This window comes from Cryptomeria japonica, chromosome 4 (assembly GCF_030272615.1).
Source record: "Cryptomeria japonica chromosome 4, Sugi_1.0, whole genome shotgun sequence".
Classification (NCBI taxonomy): Eukaryota; Viridiplantae; Streptophyta; class Pinopsida; order Cupressales; family Cupressaceae; genus Cryptomeria; species Cryptomeria japonica.
The window spans coordinates 184,518,896-184,526,784 of NC_081408.1; positions in this window are offsets into that span (position 1 = coordinate 184,518,896).

Consider the following 7,889-nt stretch of genomic DNA (forward strand, 5'->3'; position numbering starts at 1 on the left):
TTCTAGAGTAGGTCTGGTAAAGGACTACTACACTATTGTGGCACTGATTACCTTCATTGTTTGCAACTCTCGCATACACTACTTCCTCTGTTGCCAACTATCTTCCACAAATCAACACATTCTCTTGATCGATGCCATCATTCACCACTCATGTACATGCATATATACAAGAGGGTACAATTATACAATAGTGTATCGACCAGTCCCAACATGTTATCAATAAGCTCACATCAGACTCCACAATACTTCTACACAATTACTTTGCATCCTTCTGATTACAAATGCATATGCCAAGATTACCGAAAAAAGGGCAGGGTCATTCGAACCCAAGAGAATGAATGTATTGTCTCAAGATATAGTCCAATATCTCCAAAATGTAGACTCTAATGTACCAAGGAAAACACAATCACAAAACTTGAAGAGATACTTCTGATAGTCATAAAAAATACAAACTCTAAGATGCATAACTGATACTGGGATCAACAAGAATTCCTAACACCATGATATTGGGGTCAATGAAAACCCAATGGGACCTCAAGAAGTCATCATCCAAAGTTTTCCATGTTGCATAATAACTTCTAACCAAAAAATGCAACACCTGATCTCCACATATATACTAATCGCATACTGCAACACCTGAACTTCACACACATACTGACCACATACAATCCTTGCATAACTATATCATCCTTAACATCCATGGCATCTATACTGATATTTGAATCTGCATACACTATTTGGTATTGAGCTAGATGACTAGTTTGACATCAATGACAACATTATTCACACAAGTCTAACAATCTCCCCCTTTGTCATTGATGGCAAAACATATTCAAAACATAATTGTGCCAAACTCCCCCTTACTCATGTAATTCCTTAAAATCGCATTCCTTGAACTCATATTCCTTTCTCCCCCTTTTGGCATCAAGGAAAAAGGATACCTCTGATGAAAAATGAAAGACCATATATACATACAACCAAAAATGTGAATCTTACACAAAGCAACTTTTAGTTGCTCTTCTTTGGAAATATAAGCTTGTATTTTTCTTTCAATTCTAATAGAGGAACTTCCAAAGAATATATAGCCAATTTGATACTTACTAAAAGGCTTCTGCACTCAACCAACAAATCAACTAAATTTGAAAACTTATCTTGAACATTTGGATTCTACTCATACTCTATTGCATTCTCATGCAAAACTAAAAAGTGTTCTAGATTAGCTTCAACAATTTCCTTAACCTTCCAAAATATCCTCACAAAATATTATTTTTACCTTTACAACAAAAGAATCTCAACCTAAAGAGAATTAACTCTTTTCCTATACTCACCATCCTTATCATTTAGAAAATCAAAATATTTACCTATAATTGTTAGTTCAATTTCAATAGCATCAATTTTACCTTTGTGCATCATAGCGGCTAAAAGCCAAGAGATACAATATCTATAGATACTGCTAGCATTGCAGATACAATAACTCAATTCCTCTAAGTAGATTGGCAAGTTATTTTGAGCAATATTACATTCATTTAGTAGACATTGCATATCCAGGCCTTTTCCTTCAACAAACTGCTCATACGTTCTTTCTTTCAGGATCTCATTCAAGGATTTCGAAAGTAGATTACTGATATCTTCTGGAATAAAGTTGTTCTGGATCAGATGCTTCATCAAAATTGTCTCAATTCTGTCTAACTTAACTAAGGTCATCCATTTCACACCAATCTTCTGAATTCCATATGTACTATCAAACAACTTTAATAAATTAGACTCATCATCTGAGTCTCTATCTTCCTGCTCATTTACTTCTAAAACTCCTCTAGCTGCAGGGGATTCAAGATCCTCAATTATCACAATATTTTATACCTTGATTTTCTTTGGATCCAAGATATCAAGAGGAGTAGGTTGTCTCCTTTTCTTCTTTTCGAAAGATGAATCTCCAGAACTGGAAGACAAAAAAATAGAAACTAGGCCAACTCTCCATATATCCACAAATGATTTGAAATAATTATTGCAAATTTCCTCTTTGTTATCCAAAATGCTCAAATATCTAAATATTTGTCTTGTAATGGGCACACAAGATTCCCAAATGACATTATCTTTTTTCAAAAGGGATTCTAAATAGTACATAACCAAACTCACAAGCAATGACCTATACCAGAAAGCATAATTTTTCTCTTTTGCCATCTTAATATTTTCTAAAAACAACTCTTTTAGTAAGTCACACAATTCAAATTATTTGTTCTCCATCACAAGTATATATTCCATATATATTGCAATTATCGAGGTGGCTTCTTCCCTATTTCTAAAATAGACTTTGTAAGAGATGTCATAGGCAACATACCTCACCACAGGATTGAAGATCATATTGATGATAAGAGCTCGCTGATCACCCTTTACGTTAGTTAGGGCTTCCACTTATTTGTTCAAAATTGTTTTCTTTGTCTGAACTACTCCATTGTCACACAAGTCAGTGACCATAGAAATGATTTCCTTCGTAATTGAATAGGGTTTATCCAACGAGATGCAATTACCTCACATACTGCTAAGAATTACCTTGATTACCTCTACATTGTTAAGCCAAGGGAATTCGGTCCATAGATTTAGACCTTCACCTTCTAATTCTTTAACCCTATGCAACTCATCATACTTCAAAACTACCTCAACAACTCTGATCTTTTCTAGGCTAAACTCATCTAGGAGCACTTTGTCCATAATCTGAAATTCTTTGCTACTAGATTCTTCGACAATTATGTTTCCTTCCAAGATTTCTCCTACTACTCACTTTGTTACTGTTCTACTATTCACAATGATCTCAAGCAAATATAACTGATATGGAATAAAAGAACTCAAGAAATTATACTTATCTTACTAAAGATGCTTAATTAGGGTTTTTCCTCTAAAACTGTCTTTTTGATGATGCCATCATGATTCCTCTGATAACCGAATATCACTCAAGCATGGTCATGATAGATTTTGATCCATTCAGATGGGGAGAATAGAAGATTTCTCTTTTAGATCAAAATTCCCCCTGAGCTAAAGCTCTAAGCTTAATTTACGGAGAAAGGGGTGTCTGCACCAGATTCTGGTACTTTAGGCTCACTTCTTTTGTTCTTATTTTTTCTTTCTCAAGACCAAATTTTATTTCTTCTTTAATTCACCATTTTTCATTGCATCCTTCTTAATGGAATTTTTCCCATTTCCTTTCCTGCATTGATTAGCATAATGTCTGGGATAATTTCTCTTGAAACAAGTAACAATTTTCCTCTCCAATATTACTGGATGAGATCTGTATTTGCATTGACTAGCCTTGTATACATAGTTATTGCAATTGAAATAGTATCCTTGAAAGTTGCAACTCTTCTTATTTGCAACAACTAGGTTATAAATTTGATTTACTACATGATTCCTACAAAGGATTACTTTATGTCCAAATATTTTGCATCTATAACATTGAATTCTTCTATAGTTCATTGTTGTGTATCCAAATTTATTGCATTTAAAACAATAGCCATTAAAAGTTGGGTATCTTTGTGCATTGGATTGTCGAACTAGTGGTTTTCTTTTGTTTGATTTCTGATTCTAGGATTTCTTCTCATCTTCTGACTTCTTCAGCCAAGTATATAGGTGCCATGGATTAGCTAACACGGTTCTCTGTCAAGTGGTTATGCTTTCCAACCAAGGGACCAAAGCTCTAATACCATTTGTTCACCATGTTAAAAGAACCATAATATTGAGAGGGGGGCTTAATCAATATTCCCACTTATTTAAAACAATAAACGTTTTACCATTTGTAGTTGTCCACAAAAATATCAAACAAACTTGACTGAAGTAAAGTAGTTAATGCAGGATAAACAAGAAGAACACAACCATAAGATAAACATGAGAATTTGTACGTGGAAAACCCAAATGGGAAAAAACATAGAGTCTTAACTCTCAACAACAAAAATGGTCACTGTCGGATTGCTCAATCCATATATACAAAAAAGGGATGGTTAACTGCTAGAATTCTCACTACAACTAAAAAGGTTGAACTGAGAATGTTTGCATCTCCAAATGGATGAGATTGGTTCCAAGTTTAAGCTCAAGTTACAAATCTCATACTTTACAGTAGATCTGGTTAGAGATCTCTACACAACTATTCTGCAACAGGTCTGGTAAAGGACTATTGCATTACTGTGATATTGATTACCTTCATTGTCTGCAAATCTTACATACACTACTTCCTCCACTTCTAACTGCATTTCGCACATCACACACACTCTCTTGATCATTTTCATCATTCACCACTCATGTAAATGCATATATACCAAAGGGTACAACTATAGAATAGTGTGTCAGCTAAGCCCAACAGGCTATCAATAAGCTCATGTTGGCCTCCGCAATACTTCTACACAATTCCTTTACATTCTTTTGATTACCAATGTATATGTCAAGATTACCAAAAAAAGGGCAGGTTCATCTAGGCCCAACATAATAGACCCATTGTCTCAAGATCAAGTCCAATATCTTTAAAATGTAGATTCCACACGTATCAAGGAAATTGCAATCACAAAACTTGAAGAGATACTTCTAATAATCATCAAAAAATGCAATCTTTGGGATGCATAGCCGATACTGGGATCAACAAGAATTCCTAACACCAAGATACTGGGGTCAATGATAACTCTATGGAATCTTAAGAAGTCATAATCCAATGTTGTTCATGCTTCATAATAGCTTCTAACCAAAAACTGCAACACTTGATCTCCACATACATACTGACTGCATACTGCAACACCTGAACTCCACATACATACTGATGGCATACAATCCTTGTATAAATATATCATCCATAACATCCATGACGTTCAAACTGATATCCAGATCTACATACACTATCTGATATAGAACCAGATGACTCATTTGACATCAATGACAACATTAATCATACAATTCCTAGAAGGGGGAGTTTTGATCTGAAAGAAAAATCTTCTATCCTCCTCTTCTGAGTGGATCATGTCCCTAACCCAACATGAGAGTTCTTGAGTGGTATTTGGTAATCAAATGAATTTTGTTAACATCATTGATAAGATAGTTCTTGGTGGTAAAACCCTAATGAAGTATTTTTAGCAAGATAAGTATTAGTTTTTGAGTTCATTTCTTTCATATTGGTCATTTGTGTTTGAGAACATTATGAATACTAGAGAAGTAGAAGAGTGAGAAATGAGAGAAATCATGGAAGGATAATTGATGGTTGGAGAATCTACCAATGAGGAATTTAAAATTATGGACAAGGTGCTCCTAGATGAGTTTAGCCCAGAGAAGATCAGAGTTGTTGAAGCTGGTTTGAATAATGATGAATTGTAGAGGGTCAAATAATTGGGATGAAAAGGTATAAACCTATGGACCAAATTCCCTTGGTTCTAAAATGCAGAGGTTATTAGGGTAATTCTTAGCCATGTGCAAGATAACTACATCATGTGAGATAAACCCTATCCTATCATGAAGGAAATCATTTATGTGGTCACTGGCTTGTGTGACAATGGAGAAGTTTCAGCAAAGAAGTCGATCTTGAACAAATAAGTGGAAGACCTAACCAACGTGAAGGGTGAACAATGAGCTCTAATCATTAACACAATCATCAACCCTATGGTGAGGTATGTTGCCTATGGCATCTCTTCTCAAATCTATTTCAGAAATAGGGAAGGTGTCACCTCAGTAATTGCAGTATATATGACACATATGCTTGTGATGGAGAACAAATCATTCAACTTGTGTGAATTACTAAATGAATTATTGTTTAAGAATATTAAGATGACAAAAGAGAAGAGTTATGATTTTCGCTTTGGGTCATTTCTTGTAAGTTTGGTTATGTACTATTTGGAGTCCCTTCTAGCAAAATATGATGTCATATGGGAGTCTGGTGCTTGTATTGGAGGACAAATATTTAGATATTTGAATAGTTTGGCTAACAAAGAAGAAGTTTGTAGTGACTATTTCAAATCATTTGTGGATATGTATAGTGTTGGCATGGTTTTTGTATCTTTCTCTTTCGGTTTTGGAGATTCATCCTCTAGAAAGAAGAAAAGGATACAATTTTTTCCTATTAGTGTTTCAAAGACAAAGAGAAGCAAGGTGGAAGATGTCATGGTGATTGATGATCCAAAATCCCCCGTAGCTAGAGGAATTTAAGAAGTTGGAGAACAGGAAGCTGGAAACTCAGATGATGAGTGTAATTTGGTAAAATTGGTTGACATTATAGATGGAATCAAGAATATTGGTGTGAAATGACTGACTTTAGTCGAGCTAGATAGAATGGAGAGCATTCTAGTGAAGTATTTGATCCAGAACAACATGAGCCCTAAAGACATCAGTAATCAACTCCCAAAATATTTGACTGAGGTTCTAAAAGAAAGAATGTCTGAGCAGTCAGTTGAAGTAAAAGGCCTGGATATGCAAAATTTTCTAAATGAGTGTATCATTGCACAAAAGAACTTGTCGGCATGTGTTGAGGAATTAAGAGATTGTATCCATAGTGCTAGAAGAGTCTACAGATATTGTATCTCTTGGCTGACAGCTACAATGAAGCACAAAGGTAAGATTGATGCTATTGAAGATGAACTGACAAGTCTAGGCAAGTCTTTTGATTTCTTGAATGATAAGGATGGTGAGCAAAGGAAAATATTTAATTCTCTTCAAGATGAGCTCCTTTTTCTAAAAAGGCAAAAATAAGACTTTGTGAGCATGTTTTGGAAAGTTAAGGAAATTGTTGAAGCTAAGATAGAGCACTTTTCGGTATTGCTTGAGAATGAAATTGAGTATGAGAAGAATCCAACTGCTCCATATAATTTTTCAAATTTAGTTGATCTGATGGTTGAGTCTAGAAGTCTTTCAATAAGTATCAATCTGGTTATACATTCTTGGGAAGTTCTTCTTCCAGATCTGCAAGAAAAATACAAAATTATATTTCCAAAGAAGAGCAGCTGAAATTTATTGTGTGAGATTTAGATTTTAACATTTTTGTTGTATATATCTATTCTTTTCTTTTTCATTAGAGGCATCCTTTTTCCTTGATGTCAAAAGGGGAGAAAGGAATAAGATTTCAAGGAATTTTGATTTGAGGAACTACATGAGTAAGGGGGAGTTGTGTAGTTATGTTTTGAATATGTTTTTCCATCAATGACAAAGGGGGAGATTGTTAGACTTGTGTAAATAATGTTGTCATTGATGTCAAACTAGTCCTCTGGTTTTGGATTGGACAATTTGTGAGGTCCAGATATTAGTCTGAATGTTATGGATGTTATGGTTATTGTGAATATTGTATGCAGTCAGTACGTATGTGCAATTCAAATGTTGCGGTTTTGGTCAGAAGTTATTATGTAGTATGGATAGTCCTGGATGATGACTTTTCATTGAGTTCTCATGGATCTCGGTATCAGTTATGTGTCCTAATTTTAGCAGTCTTGGTAATTGTCAGAAGTATCTCTTCAAGTTTTGTGTTGCAGTTTTCTTGGTACACGTGGAGTCTATGTTTTAAAGATATTGGGTTGGCATTCTTGGGTCTGGATGACCCTATCCCTTTCCGGTAATCTTGGTATATGCATTGGCAATCAAAGTAAGCAAAGGAAGTGTGTAGAAGTCTTGTGAAAGCCAACATGAGCTTATTGATAATGTATTTGGCTTGGGTGGCACACTATTTTGTATTTGTACCCTTTGGTATATATACATATACATGTGTAGTACACTAGTAGAAATATAGCAAATAAATGACCAGGTGACTAAAACTTTTAGTCACGACAAGTAAAAATGACCAAATTTTAGTCCTTTTTTGCAACACAACTATAAATGACTAATTTGGTCATCCAGTAAGAAAACACAACTAAATAATTAGTCACACAAATAAAAATGACTAA